Genomic DNA, 16047 nt, shown 5'->3' on the forward strand with positions numbered 1-16047 from the left:
CAATGGATAGGGGTTGCTCCGAGTGTGTGATGTGAGTGGGGTTGCGTGATGCAGTTTGATGATTGGAAAGGACAGGACAGAAGTTGCTGTGAATGGGGTTATGCGATGTGTGCAATGGAGAGGGGGTTGCTGCGAGTGTGTGATTTGAGTGGGGTTGTATGATGTGGTTTGATTGAGTGGGAAGGACAGGACAGAAGTTGCTGAGTGGGGTTATGCGATGTGTGCAATGGAGAGGGGTTGCTGCGAGTGTCTGATGTGAGTGGGGTTGCGTGATGCGGTTTAATGAGTGGCAAGGACAGGACAGAAGTTGCTGTGAGTGGGTTTATGCGATGTGTGCAATGGACATGAGTTGCTGCATGTGTGTGATGTGAGTGGGGTTGCATGATGCGGTTTGATGAGTGGGAAGGACAGGACAGATGTTGCTGAGAGTGGTGTTATGCGATATGTGCAATGGAGAGGGGTTGCTGCGATGTGTGATGTGAGTGGGGTTGTGTGATGCGGTTTGATGCGTGGGAAGGACAGGACACGAGTTGCTGTGAGTGGGGTTATGCGGTGTGTGCAATGGAGAGGGGTTGCTGCGAGTGTGTGATGTGAGTGGGGTTGCATGATGCGGTTTGATGAGTGGGAATGACAGAAGTTGCTGTGAGTGGGGTTATGCGATGTGTGCAATGAAGAGGGGTTGCTGTGAGTGTTTGATGTGAGTGGCATTGCGTGATGCGGTTTGATGAGTGGGAAGGACAGGACAGAAGTTTTTGTGAGTGGGGTTATGCGATGTGTGCAATGGAGAGAGGTTGCTGCAAGTGTCTGATGTGAGTGGGGTTGCGTGATGCAGTTTTAATGAGGCGGAAGGATGGGACAGAAGTTGCTGTGAGTGGGGTTATATGATGTGTGCAATGGAGAGTGGTTGCTGCGAGTGTGTGATTTGAGTGGGGTTGCGTGATGCGGTTTGATGAGTGAGAAGGACAGGACAGAAGTTGGTGTGAGTGGGGTTATGCAATGTGTGCATTGGACAGGAGTTGTTGCACGTGTGTGATGTGAGTGGGGTTGCGTGATGCAGTTTCATGAGTGGGAAGGACAGGACAGATGTTGCTGTGAGTGTGGTTATGCGATATGTGCAATGGAGAGGGGTTGCTCCGAGTGTGTGATGTGAGTGGGGTTGCGTGATGCAGTTTGATGATTGGAAAGGACAGGACAGAAGTTGCTGTGAATGGGGTTATGCGATGTGTGCAATGGAGAGGGGGTTGCTGCGAGTGTGTGCTTTGAGTGGGGTTGTATGATGTGGTTTGATTGAGTGGGAAGGACAGGACAGAAGTTGCTGAGTGGGGTTATGCGATGTGTGCAATGGAGAGGGGTTGCTGCGAGTGTCTGATGTGAGTGGGGTTGCGTGATGCGGTTTCATGAGTGGCAAGGACAGGACAGAAGTTGCTGTGAGTGGGTGTATGCGATGTGTGCAATGGACAGGAGTTGCTGCATGTGTGTGATGTGAGTGGGGTTGCGTGATGCGGTTTGATGAGTGGGAAGGACAGGACAGATGTTGCTGAGAGTGGTGTTATGCGATATGTGCAATGGAGAGGGGTTGCTGCGATGTGTGATGTGAGTGGGGTTGTGTGATGCGGTTTGATGCGTGGGAAGGACAGGACATGAGTTGCTGTGAGTGGGGTTATGCGATGTGTGCAATGGAGAGGAGTTACTGCGAGTGTGTGATGTGAGTGGGGTTGCATGATGCGGTTTGATGAGTGGGAATGACAGAAGTTGCTGTAAGTGGGGTTATGCGATGTGTGCAATGAAGAGGGGTTGCTGTGAGTTTTTGATGTGAGTGGCATTGCGTGATGCGGTTTGATGAGTGGGAAGGATGGAACAGAAGTTGCTGTGAGTGGGGTTATATGATGTGTGCAATGGAGAGGGGTTGCTGCGAGTGTTTGATGTGAGTGGGGTTGCGTTATGCGGTTTAATGAGTGGCAAGGACAGGACAGAAGTTTCTGTGAGTGGGGTAATGCGATGTGTGCAATGGACAGGAGTTGCTGCATGTGTGTGATGTGAGTGGGGTTGCGTGATGCGGTTTGATGAGTGGGAAGGACAGGACAGATGTTGCTGTGAGTGGTGTTATGTGATATGTGCAATGGAGAGGGGTTGCTGCGATGTGTGATGTGAGTGGGGTTGCGTGATGCGGTTTGATGAGTGGGAAGGACAGGAAAGATGTTGCTGTGAGTGGGGTTATGCGATGTGTGAAATGGAGAGAGGTTGCAGCGAGTGTGGGAGGTGATGTGCATGGGCTGGTCCTCACCTTGGTAACACGTCCTCTTGAGGGCGCACCGAGGTTACCATGGGGACGAGGGCGCCAAGGGTTGGGATCCACACTCACAATCCCATCTCAAGCCCATGGAGCTGGAGTGGCAGGGGCCGGCGAGAAGGAACTGGAGCCACCGCCGCAGGGGAAAGGAGTGACCGACACTGCGAGAGCCGAGACAGAAGCAAAGTTTACACAGGATGGGAGGTGAGGGCGAGGGTGGGGAGGGGGCGCAGCGTGGCTGGACCAGGGGGGACGCGAAGAGACAAGGTGTGAGGGGGTGACAAGAACACGGTGAAGAGAGGCGGATAGAGTGAAGTGTGATGCAGAGGAGGAAGAGGCGGCACCGAGTGGAGCAAGAAATGAAGACAGATGGAAAGGAACGAGAATACAAGAGTGTGGGGGTGTAGGGGCTGAGAGGGGGGTCACAGAAAGCAAGAAGGGGCGTGGCGTTACAGGGAGGGTGAGGGGAGAGGGTGAAGTGGAGGAAGGAGTGGCGCACGGCGACTGGCACAGAGTGGGGGTTATACAGAGGGTCCAGATTTGGAGTGGGAAAGAAAGAGTGCTAGATTGGGGTGAAACGGGTGATTCTGAAGCAAGGAGGAGGTGGGGGAGATACAGGGGGGCTGGGGGAGATGATAGGTGTGTGTGTGTGTAAGAACGAGCAAGAAAGGTGGTGGGGGAGTGATGGGGGAGGTTCCACCTCCCCACTGCCCCCCAGCTGCCTAGGAGCAGTGTGATGGAAACACGAAAGAGGCGGCAATACATTCCTTTCCTGACCTGGGAGGGGGCGCGCAGGAGTCCCCGGAAAGTGCTGTGAAGGAAGTATTTGGCGTTGCCACATCGAAACTGTTTCTCAATGCACCCCATCCCCCATTCCGTGTAAACAGCACACCCCAGTCGCTCTTCCTAGGCGCGATGGGTGTGCTACACCGGGCTCCCCTTCTGTCATTCATAGCGTGTTTCCCCCTCCCTTTCCAACCCCCCCCACCCCCCAGGGTGCAGTCTTTCTATCTGCCCATCACGATGAGATGTGGGGAGTGGGTGTGAACATAGATTTTTAAAATCCCCAACTAGGCGGCGCCAAAATGCGGACCACTCGCTCACTATCAACTGGGCATGCCTTTCTTTAAACAAGCATTGGCAATGCCAACCGTTTTGTGTAGGCATGGGAAAGGCACTTGTCATGCCCTGCTGCAGTGATGGGAGCAGGTGCGAGTCCCTGGGCATCTAATAGCAGTGCCTGGAAAAGCCTCATAAGTATACACAAGCCTAGACTGTTGGCTTTGCCAATGCTTGTTTTTAATAGGCCTTCAGTGAAGGACACGCAGATGTGCTTATAGATCAAGTGCCTGGAGGCAGACCTCATAAAGACATTTTTATTACATCAGTAGCGCCTTCACAACTCCAATTAAGTCTTTAACTGTGAGAAGACTGCTCTGAGAAAACACTGGCAGGCATTTTGAGCACCCCATTTGATGGCAAGGCTTGACTAAAGCAATTCTAAAGAGTACCCATGAGGAGGAGTTTTGGGCGGGGAGGGGCAGGAAGTGGGAGGCAATGGCAATAGGGAATAGCATGGCCATGGGCAGTCAATAGGGGGCGGGGGGCAAATAAGCTAACAACACCTACAAACCGGGGTGCTATGAAACCTACGTTTGGGGGGGGTAACTGGTGATGGGAAGTGAAAACTTGGAGGGCACGCCCCCTCTGTTCAAATGGTAGCAGCCCGGCATTACAGATAGGCGCACTCACAATGACACATTCACTCACTCATTTAAACATCCCATTTATCATACACTCGCTCATTTACATGCACACCCAGCCCCCATATATCACACACTCATTCACACATACATTACCCGCACACTCATTGCACACATGCACACAAACATACACAGTGAGCTAATATGCCCTGCTAGTTCCAGAAAAGGCTTTCCTCACGCCTCTGCCTAACAAGAAGCAGGTGCGCACATAAGCCCCTTCCCCTCAGACACCAGCCCCTTCCCCTCAGACACCAGCCTCTTCCCCATAGACACCAGCCCCTTCCCCTCAGACACCAGCCCCTTCCCCTCAGGCACCAGCCCCTTGCCCTCAGACACCAGCCCCTTACTTTCAGACACCAGCCCCTTCCCCTCAGTCACCAGCCACTTCCCCTCAGAAACCAGCCCCTTCCCCTCAGACACCAGCCCCTTCCCCTCAGGCACCAGCCCCTTCCCCTCAGACACCAGCCCCTTACTTTCAGACACCAGCCCCTTCCCCTCAGTCACCAGCCACTTCCCCTCAGACAACAGCCCCTTCCCCTCAGACACCAGCCCCTTCCCCTCAGACACCAACCCCTTCTCCTCAGACACCAGCCCCTTGCCCTCAGACACCAGCCCCTTCACCTCAGGCACCAGCCCCTTCCTCTCATGCACCAGCCCCTTCCTCTCAGACACCAACCCCTTCCCCTCAGGCACCAGCCCCTTCCCCTCAGGCACCAGCCCCTTCCTCTCAGGCACCAGCCCCTTCCCCTCAGACACCAGCCCCTTCCCCTCAGGCACCAGCCCCTTCCCCTCAGACACCAGCCCCTTCCTCTCAGACACCAGCCCCTTCCACACAAGCACCAGCTCCTTCCTCTCAGACACCAGCTCCTTTCCCTCAGACACCAGCCCCTTCCTCTCAGACACCAGCCCCTTACCCTCAGACACCAGCCCCTTCCACACAAGCACCAGCTCCTTCCTCTCAGACACCAGCTCCTTCCCCTCAGACACCAACCCCTTCCCCTCAGACACCAGCCCCTTCCTCTCAGACACCAGCCCCTTCCACACAGGCACCAGCTCCTTCCTCTCAGACACCAGCCCCTTCCCCTCAGACACCAGCCCCTTCCTCTCAGACACCAGCCCCTTCCTTTCAGACACCAGCCCCTTCCCCTCAGACACCAGCCACTTCCCCTCAGACACCAGCCACTTCCCCTCAGACACCAGCAGCCCCTTCCCCTCAGACACCAGCCCTTTCCTTTCAGACACCAGCCCTTTCCCCCAGACACCAGCCCCTTCCTTTTAGACACCAGCCCATTTCCCTCAGATACCAGCCCCTTCCCCTCAGAGACCAGCCCCTTCCCCTCAGACACCTGGCCCTTCCCCTCCGATACCAGCTCCTTCCCCTCAGAAACCAGCCCCTTCTCCTCAGACACCAGCCCCTTCCACTCAGACACCAGCCTCTTCCCCTCAGACACCAGCCACTTCCCCTCAGACACCAGCTCCTTCCTTTCAGACACCAGCCCCTTCCTCTCAGACACCAGCCCCTTCCCCACAGACACCAGCCCCTTCCTCTCAGACACCAGCCCCTTCCCCTCAGACACCAGCCCCTTCCTCTCAGACACCAGCCCCTTCCACACAGGCACCAGCTCCTTCCTCTCAGACACCAGCTCCTTCCCCTCAGACACCAGCCCCCTCCCCTAAGACACCAGCCCCTTCCCCTCAGGCACCAGCCCCTTCCTCTCAGACACCAGCCCCTTCCTCTCAGACTCCAGCCCCTTCCCCTCAGCCACAGCCACTTCCCCTCAGACACCAGCTCCTTCCTTTCAGACACCAGCCCCATCCTCTCAGACAACAGCCACTTCCTCTCAGACACCAGCTCCTTCCCATCAGACACCAGCCCCTTCCCCTCAGACACCAGCCCCTTCCTTTCAGACACCAGCCCCTTCCTCTCAGACACCAGTCCCTTCCCCACAGACACCGGCCCCTTCCTCTCAGACACCGGCCCCTTCCCAACAGACACCAACCCCTTCCTCTCAGACACCAGCCCCTTCCCCTCGGACACCAGCCCCTTCCTCTCAGACACCAGCCCCTTCCCCTCAGACACCAGCCCCTTCCACACAGGCATCAGCCCCTTCCACACAGGCACCAGCCCCTTCCTCTCAGACACAAGCCCCTTCCCCTCAGACATCAGCCCCTTCCCCTCAGATACCAGCCCCTTCCCCTCAGACACCAGCTCCTTCCACACAGGCACCAGCCCCTTCCCCTGAGGCACCAGCCCTTTCCTCTCAGACACCAGCCCCTTCCCCTCAGACACCAGCCACTTCCCCTCAGACACCAGCTCCTTCCTCTCAGACACCAGCCCCTTCCCAACAGACACCAACCCCTTCCTCTCAGACACCAGCCCCTTCCCCTCAGACACCAGCCCCTTCCTCTCAGACACCAACCTCTGCCACACAAGCACCAGCTCCTTCCTCTCAGACACCAGCTCCTTTCCCTCAGACACCAGCCCCTTCCCCTCAGACACCAGGCCCTTCCCCTCAGACACCAGCCCCTTCCACACAGGCACCAGCTCCTTCCTCTCAGACACCAGCTCCTTCCCCTCAGACACCAGCCCCTTCCCCTCGGACACCAGCCCCTTCCTCTCAGACACCAGCCCCTTCCCAACAGACACCAACCCTTCCTCTCAGACACCAGCCCTTCCCCTCAGACACCAGCCCCTTCCTCTCAGACACCAGCCCCTTCCACACAGGCACCAGCTCCTTCCTCTCAAGCACCAGCCCCTTCCTCTCAGACACCAGCCCCTTCCCCTCAGACACCAGGCCCTTCCTCTCAGACACCAGCCCCTTCCAGACAGGCACCAGCTCCTTCCTCTCAGGCATTAGCTCCTTCCCCTCAGACACCAGCCCCTTCCCCTCAGACACCAGCCCCTTCCTCTCGGACACCAGCCCCCTCCTTTCAGACACCAGCCCCTTCCCCTCAGACACCAGTCACTTCCCCTCAGACACCAGCCCCTTCCCCTCAGACACCAGTTCCTTCCTTTCAGACACCAGCCCCTTCCCCTCAGACACCAGCCCATTCCTCTTAGACACCAGCCCATTCCCCTCAGGTACCAGCCCCTTCCCCTCAGAGTCCAGCCCCTTCCCCTCAGACACCTGGCCCTTCCCCTCAAATACCAGCCCCTTCCCCTCAGACACCAGCCCCGTCCCCTCAAACACCAGCCACGTCCCCTCAGACACCAGCCCCTTCCTCTCAGACACCAGCTCCTTCCCATCAGACACCAGCCCCTTCCTCTCAGACACCAGCCCCCTCCTTTCAGACACCAGCCCCTTCCCCTCAGACACCAGTCACTTCCCCTCAGACACCAGCCCCTTCCCCTCAGACACCAGCTCCTTCCTTTCAGACACCAGCCCATTCCCCTCAGGTACCAGCCCCTTCCCCTCAGAGGCCAGCCCCTTCCCCTCAGACACCTGGCCCTTCCCCTCAGATATCAGCCCCTTCCCCTCAGACACCAGCCCCCTCCCCTCAGACACCAGCTCCTTCCTTTCAGACACCAGCCCCTTCCCCTCAGACACGAGCCACTTCCCCTCAGACACCAGCCCCTTCCCCTCAGACACGAGCCACTTCCCCTCAGACACCAGCCCCTTCCCCTCAGACACCAGCCCTTTCCTCTCAGACACCAGCCACTTCCCCTCAGACACCAGCCCCTTCCTCTCAGACACCAGCCCCTTCCCCACAGACAACAGCCCCTTCCTCTCAGACACCAGCCCCTTCCCATCAGACACCAGCCCCTTCCACACAGGCACCAGCTCCTTCCTCTCAGACACCAGCTCCTTCCCCTCAGACACCAGCCCCTTCCCCTCAGACACCAGCTCCGTCCTCTCAGACACCAGCCCCTTCCCCTCAGGCACCAGCCCCTTCCTCTCAGACACCAGCCCCTTCCCCTCAGACACCAGCTCCGTCCTCTCAGACACCAGCCCCTTCCCCTCAGGCACCAGCCCCTTCCTCTCAGACACCAGCCCATTCCCCTCAGACACCAGCCCCTTCCCCTCAGACACCAACCCCTTCCCCTCAGACACCAGCCACTTCCCCTCAGACACCAGCTCCTTCCTTTCAGACACCAGCCCCTTCCTCTCAGACACCAGCCCCTTCCCCACAGACACCAGCCCCTTCCTCTCAGACACCAGCCCCTTCCCCTCAGACACCAGCCCCTTCCTCTCAGACACCAGCCCCTTCCACACAGGCACCAGCTCCTTCCTCTCAGACACCAGCTCCTTCCCCTCAGACACCAGCCCCCTCCCCTAAGACACCAGCCCCTTCCCCTCAGGCACCAGCCCCTTCCTCTCAGACACCAGCCCCTTCCTCTCAGACTCCAGCCCCTTCCCCTCAGCCACAGCCACTTCCCCTCAGACACCAGCTCCTTCCTTTCAGACACCAGCCCCATCCTCTCAGACACCAGCCACTTCCTCTCAGACACCAGCTCCTTCCCATCAGACACCAGCCCCTTCCCCTCAGACACCAGCCCCTTCCTTTCAGACACCAGCCCCTTCCTCTCAGACACCAGTCCCTTCCCCACAGACACCGGCCCCTTCCTCTCAGACACCGGCCCCTTCCCAACAGACACCAACCCCTTCCTCTCAGACACCAGCCCCTTCCCCTCGGACACCAGCCCCTTCCTCTCAGACACCAGCCCCTTCCCCTCAGACACCAGCCCCTTCCACACAGGCATCAACCCCTTCCACACAGGCACCAGCCCCTTCCTCTCAGACACAAGCCCCTTCCCCTCAGACATCAGCCCCTTCCCCTCAGATACCAGCCCCTTCCCCTCAGACACCAGCTCCTTCCACACAGGCACCAGCCCCTTCCCCTGAGGCACCAGCCCTTTCCTCTCAGACACCAGCCCCTTCCCCTCAGACACCAGCCACTTCCCCTCAGACACCAGCTCCTTCCTCTCAGACACCAGCCCCTTCCCAACAGACACCAACCCCTTCCTCTCAGACACCAGCCCCTTCCCCTCAGACACCAGCCCCTTCCTCTCAGACACCAAACCTCTTCCACACAAGCACCAGCTCCTTCCTCTCAGACACCAGCTCCTTTCCCTCAGACACCAGCCCCTTCCCCTCAGACACCAGGCCCTTCCCCTCAGACACCAGCCCCTTCCACACAGGCACCAGCTCCTTCCTCTCAGACACCAGCTCCTTCCCCTCAGACACCAGCCCCTTCCCCTCGGACACCAGCCCCTTCCTCTCAGACACCAGCCCCTTCCCAACAGACACCAACCCTTCCTCTCAGACACCAGCCCTTCCCCTCAGACACCAGCCCCTTCCTCTCAGACACCAGCCCCTTCCACACAGGCACCAGCTCCTTCCTCTCAAGCACCAGCCCCTTCCTCTCAGACACCAGCCCCTTCCCCTCAGACACCAGGCCCTTCCTCTCAGACACCAGCCCCTTCCAGACAGGCACCAGCTCCTTCCTCTCAGGCATTAGCTCCTTCCCCTCAGACACCAGCCCCTTCCCCTCAGACACCAGCCCCTTCCTCTCAGACACCAGCCCCCTCCTTTCAGACACCAGCCCCTTCCCCTCAGACACCAGTCACTTCCCCTCAGACACCAGCCCCTTCCCCTCAGACACCAGCTCCTTCCTTTCAGACACCAGCCCCTTCCCCTCAGACACCAGCCCATTCCTCTTAGACACCAGCCCATTCCCCTCAGGTACCAGCCCCTTCCCCTCAGAGTCCAGCCCCTTCCCCTCAGACACCTGGCCCTTCCCCTCAAATACCAGCCCCTTCCCCTCAGACACCAGCCCCGTCCCCTCAAACACCAGCCACGTCCCCTCAGACACCAGCCCCTTCCTCTCAGACACCAGCTCCTTCCCATCAGACACCAGCCCCTTCCTCTCAGACACCAGCCCCCTCCTTTCAGACACCAGCCCCTTCCCCTCAGACACCAGTCACTTCCCCTCAGACACCAGCCCCTTCCCCTCAGACACCAGCTCCTTCCTTTCAGACACCAGCCCATTCCCCTCAGGTACCAGCCCCTTCCCCTCAGAGGCCAGCCCCTTCCCCTCAGACACCTGGCCCTTCCCCTCAGATATCAGCCCCTTCCCCTCAGACACCAGCCCCCTCCCCTCAGACACCAGCTCCTTCCTTTCAGACACCAGCCCCTTCCCCTCAGACACGAGCCACTTCCCCTCAGACACCAGCCCCTTCCCCTCAGACACGAACCACTTCCCCTCAGACACCAGCCCCTTCCCCTCAGACACCAGCCCTTTCCTCTCAGACACCAGCCACTTCCCCTCAGACACCAGCCCCTTCCTCTCAGACACCAGCCCCTTCCCCACAGACACCAGCCCCTTCCTCTCAGACACCAGCCCCTTCCCATCAGACACCAGCCCCTTCCACACAGGCACCAGCTCCTTCCCCTCAGACACCAGCCCCCTCCCCTAAGACACCAGCCCCTTGCCCTCAGGCACCAGCCCCTTCCTCTCAGACACCAGCCCCTTCCTCTCAGACACCAGCCCCTTCCCCTCAGCCACAGCCACTTCCCCTCAGACACCAGCTCCTTCCTTTCAGACACCAGCCCCATCCTCTCAGACACCAGCCACTTCCTCTCAGACACCAGCTCCTTCCCATCAGACACCAGCCCCTTCCCCTCAGACACCAGCCCCTTCCTTTCAGACACCAGCCCCTTCCTCTCAGACACCAGTCCCTTCCCCACAGACACCGGCCCCTTCCTCTCAGACACCGGCCCCTTCCCAACAGACACCAACCCCTTCCTCTCAGACACCAGCCCCTTCCCCTCGGACACCAGCCCCTTCCTCTCAGACACCAGCCCCTTCCCCTCAGACACCAGCCCCTTCCACACAGGCATCAACCCCTTCCACACAGGCACCAGCCCCTTCCTCTCAGACACAAGCCCCTTCCCCTCAGACATCAGCCCCTTCCCCTCAGATACCAGCCCCTTCCCCTCAGACACCAGCTCCTTCCACACAGGCACCAGCCCCTTCCCCTGAGGCACCAGCCCTTTCCTCTCAGACACCAGCCCCTTCCCCTCAGACACCAGCCACTTCCCCTCAGACACCAGCTCCTTCCTCTCAGACACCAGCCCCTTCCCAACAGACACCAACCCCTTCCTCTCAGACACCAGCCCCTTCCCCTCAGACACCAGCCCCTTCCTCTCAGACACCAAACCTCTTCCACACAAGCACCAGCTCCTTCCTCTCAGACACCAGCTCCTTTCCCTCAGACACCAGCCCCTTCCCCTCAGACACCAGGCCCTTCCCCTCAGACACCAGCCCCTTCCACACAGGCACCAGCTCCTTCCTCTCAGACACCAGCTCCTTCCCCTCAGACACCAGCCCCTTCCCCTCGGACACCAGCCCCTTCCTCTCAGACACCAGCCCCTTCCCAACAGACACCAACCCTTCCTCTCAGACACCAGCCCTTCCCCTCAGACACCAGCCCCTTCCTCTCAGACACCAGCCCCTTCCACACAGGCACCAGCTCCTTCCTCTCAAGCACCAGCCCCTTCCTCTCAGACACCAGCCCCTTCCCCTCAGACACCAGGCCCTTCCTCTCAGACACCAGCCCCTTCCAGACAGGCACCAGCTCCTTCCTCTCAGGCATTAGCTCCTTCCCCTCAGACACCAGCCCCTTCCCCTCAGACACCAGCCCCTTCCTCTCAGACACCAGCCCCCTCCTTTCAGACACCAGCCCCTTCCCCTCAGACACCAGTCACTTCCCCTCAGACACCAGCCCCTTCCCCTCAGACACCAGCTCCTTCCTTTCAGACACCAGCCCCTTCCCCTCAGACACCAGCCCATTCCTCTTAGACACCAGCCCATTCCCCTCAGGTACCAGCCCCTTCCCCTCAGAGTCCAGCCCCTTCCCCTCAGACACCTGGCCCTTCCCCTCAAATACCAGCCCCTTCCCCTCAGACACCAGCCCCGTCCCCTCAAACACCAGCCACGTCCCCTCAGACACCAGCCCCTTCCTCTCAGACACCAGCTCCTTCCCATCAGACACCAGCCCCTTCCTCTCAGACACCAGCCCCCTCCTTTCAGACACCAGCCCCTTCCCCTCAGACACCAGTCACTTCCCCTCAGACACCAGCCCCTTCCCCTCAGACACCAGCTCCTTCCTTTCAGACACCAGCCCATTCCCCTCAGGTACCAGCCCCTTCCCCTCAGAGGCCAGCCCCTTCCCCTCAGACACCTGGCCCTTCCCCTCAGATATCAGCCCCTTCCCCTCAGACACCAGCCCCCTCCCCTCAGACACCAGCTCCTTCCTTTCAGACACCAGCCCCTTCCCCTCAGACACGAGCCACTTCCCCTCAGACACCAGCCCCTTCCCCTCAGACACGAACCACTTCCCCTCAGACACCAGCCCCTTCCCCTCAGACACCAGCCCTTTCCTCTCAGACACCAGCCACTTCCCCTCAGACACCAGCCCCTTCCTCTCAGACACCAGCCCCTTCCCCACAGACACCAGCCCCTTCCTCTCAGACACCAGCCCCTTCCCATCAGACACCAGCCCCTTCCACACAGGCACCAGCTCCTTCCTCTCAGACACCAGCTCCTTCCCCTCAGACACCAGCCCCTTCCCCTCAGACACCAGCTCCGTCCTCTCAGACACCAGCCCCTTCCCCTCAGGCACCAGCCCCTTCCTCTCAGACACCAGCCCCTTCCCCTCAGACACCAGCTCCGTCCTCTCAGACACCAGCCCCTTCCCCTCAGGCACCAGCCCCTTCCTCTCAGACACCAGCCCATTCCCCTCAGACACCAGCCCCTTCCCCTCAGACACCAACCCCTTCCCCTCAGACACCAGCCCCTTCCTCTCAGACACCAGCCCCTTCCACACAGGCACCAGCTCCTTCCTCTCAGACACCAGCCCCTTCCCCTCAGACACCAACCCCTTCCTCTCAGACACCAGCCCCTTCCTTTCAGACACCAGCCCCTTCCCCTCAGACACCAGCCACTTCCCCTCAGACACCAGCCACTTCCCCTCAGACACCAGCAGCCCCTTCCCCTCAGACACCAGCCCTTTCCTTTCAGACACCAGCCCTTTCCCCCAGACACCAGCCCCTTCCTTTTAGACACCAGCCCATTTCCCTCAGATACAAGCCCCTTCCCCTCAGACACCTGGCCCTTCCCCTCCGATACCAGCTCCTTCCCCTCAGAAACCAGCCCCTTCTCCTCAGACACCAGCCCCTTCCACTCAGACACCAGCCTCTTCCCCTCAGACACCAGCCACTTCCCCTCAGACACCAGCTCCTTCCTTTCAGACACTAGCCCCTTCCTCTCAGACACCAGCCCCTTCCCCACAGACACCAGCCCCTTCCTCTCAGACACCAGCCCCTTCCCCTCAGACACCAGCCCCTTCCTCTCAGACACCAGCCCTTTCCACACAGGCACCAGCTCCTTCCTCTCAGACACCAGCTCCTTCCCCTCAGACACCAGCCCCCTCCCCTAAGACACCAGCCCCTTGCCCTCAGGCACCAGCCCCTTCCTCTCAGACACCAGCCCCTTCCTCTCAGACACCAGCCCCTTCCCCTCAGCCACAGCCACTTCCCCTCAGACACCAGCTCCTTCCTTTCAGACACCAGCCCCATCCTCTCAGACACCAGCCACTTCCTCTCAGACACCAGCTCCTTCCCATCAGACACCAGCCCCTTCCCCTCAGACACCAGCTCCTTCCTTTCAGACACCAGCCCCTTCCTCTCAGACACCAGTCCCTTCCCCACAGACACCGGCCCCTTCCTCTCAGACACCGGCCCCTTCCCAACAGACACCAACCCCTTCCTCTCAGACACCAGCCCCTTCCCCTCAGACACCAGCCCCTTCCTCTCAGACACCAGCCCCTTCCCCTCAGACACCAGCCCCTTCCACACAGGCATCAGCCCCTTCCACACAGGCACCAGCCCCTTCCTCTCAGACACAAGCCCCTTCCCCTCAGACATCAGCCCCTTGCCCTCAGATACCAGCCCCTTCCCCTCAGACACCAGCTCCTTCCACACAGGCACCAGCCCCTTCCCCTGAGGCACCAGGCCTTTCCTCTCAGACACCAGCCCCTTCCTCTCAGACACCAGCCCCTTCCCAACAGACACCAACCCCTTCCTCTCAGACACCAGCCCCTTCCCCTCAGACACCAGCCCCTTCCTCTCAGACACCAACCCCTTCCACACAAGCACCAGCTCCTTCCTCTCAGACACCAGCTCCTTTCCCTCAGACACCAGCCCCTTCCCCTCAGACACCAGGCCCTTCCCCTCAGACACCAGCCCCTTCCACACAGGCACCAGCTCCTTCCTCTCAGACACCAGCTCCTTCCCCTCAGACACCAGCCCCTTCCCCTCGGACACCAGCCCCTTCCTCTCAGACACCAGCCCCTTCCCAACAGACACCAACCCTTCCTCTCAGACACCAGCGCTTTCCCTCAGACACCAGCCCCTTCCTCTCAGACACCAGCCCCTTCCACACAGGCACCAGCTCCTTCCTCTCAAGCACCAGCCCCTTCCTCTCAGACACCAGCCCCTTCCCCTCAGACACCAGGCCCTTCCTCTCAGACACCAGCCCCTTCCAGACAGGCACCAGCTCCTTCCTCTCAGACATTAGCTCCTTCCCCTCAGACACCAGCCCCTTCCCCTCAGACACCAGCCCCTTCCTCTCAGACACCAGCCCCCTCCTTTCAGACACCAGCCCCTTCCCCTCAGACACCAGTCACTTCCCCTCAGACACCAGCCCCTTCCCCTCAGGCACCAGCTCCTTCCTTTCAGACACCAGCCCCTTCCTCTCAGACACCAGCCCATTCCTCTTAGACACCAGCCCATTCCCCTCAGGTACCAGCCCCTTCCCCTCAGAGTCCAGCCCCTTCCCCTCAGACACCTGGCCCTTCCCCTCAAATACCAGCCCCTTCCCCTCAGACACCAGCCCCCGTCCCCTCAAACACCAGCCACGTCCCCTCAGACACCAGCCCCTTCCTCTCAGACACCAGCTCCTTCCCATCAGACACCAGCCCCTTCCTCTCAGACACCAGCCCCCTCCTTTCAGACACCAGCCCCTTCCCCTCAGACACCAGTCACTTCCCCTCAGACACCAGCCCCTTCCCCTCAGACACAAGCTCCTTCCTTTCAGACACCAGCCCATTCCCCTCAGGTACCAGCCCCTTCCTCTCAGAGGCCAGCCCCTTCCCCTCAGACACCTGCCCCTTCCCCTCAGACACCTGGCCCTTCCCCTCAAATACCAGCCCCTTCCCCTCAGACACCAGCCACGTCCCCTCAAACACCAGACACGTCCCCTCAGACACCAGCCCCTTCCTCTCAGACACCAGCTCCTTCCCATCAGACACCAGCCCCTTCCTCTCAGACACCAGCCCCCTCCTTTCAGACACCAGCCCCTTCCCCTCAGACACCAGTCACTTCCCCTCAGACACCAGCCCCTTCCCCTCAGACACCAGCTCCTTCCTTTCAGACACCAGCCCATTCCCCTCAGAGGCCAGCCCCTTCCCCTCAGACACCTGGCCCTTCCCCTAAGATATCAGCCCCTTCCCCTCAGACACCAGCCCCCTCCCCTCAGACACCAGCTCCTTCCTTTCAGACACCAGCCCCTTCCCCTCAGACACGAGCCACTTCCCCTCAGACACCAGCCCCTTCCCCTCAGACACGAGCCACTTCCCCTCAGACACCAGCCCCTTCCCCTCAGACACCAGCCCTTTCCTCTCAGACACCAGCCACTTCCCCTCAGACACCAGCCCCTTCCTCTCAGACACCAGCCCCTTCCCCACAGACACCAGCCCCTTCCTCTCAGACACCAGCCCCTTCCCATCAGACACCAGCCCCTTCCACACAGGCACCAGCTCCTTCCTCTCAGACACCAGCTCCTTCCCCTCAGACACCAGCCCCTTCCCCTCAGACACCAGCTCCTTCCTTTCAGACACCAGCCACTTCCTTTCAGACACCAGCCCCTTCCCCACAGACACCAACCCCTTCCTCTTAGACACCAGCCCCTTCCCCTCAGACACCAGCCCCT

General features: G+C 59.8%; 1 protein-coding gene across 1 annotated transcript in view; it reads left to right on the plus strand.

Moving 5' to 3' along the window:
• The first annotated feature begins 2360 nt into the window (after nucleotides 1-2360).
• The window catches only part of PDE9A (phosphodiesterase 9A), a 543111-nt gene continuing 529424 nt past the window's right edge, over nucleotides 2361-16047 (plus strand). Inside the window, exon 1 of the mRNA XM_069635653.1 lies at nucleotides 2361-2494. The gene's annotated coding sequence lies outside the window, so the exon portion shown is untranslated. The remainder of the gene's footprint in view (nucleotides 2495-16047) is intronic.

This window comes from Ambystoma mexicanum, chromosome 7p (assembly GCF_040938575.1).
Source record: "Ambystoma mexicanum isolate Mex_15411 chromosome 7p, UKY_AmexF1_1, whole genome shotgun sequence".
NCBI lineage: Eukaryota > Metazoa > Chordata > Amphibia > Caudata > Ambystomatidae > Ambystoma > Ambystoma mexicanum.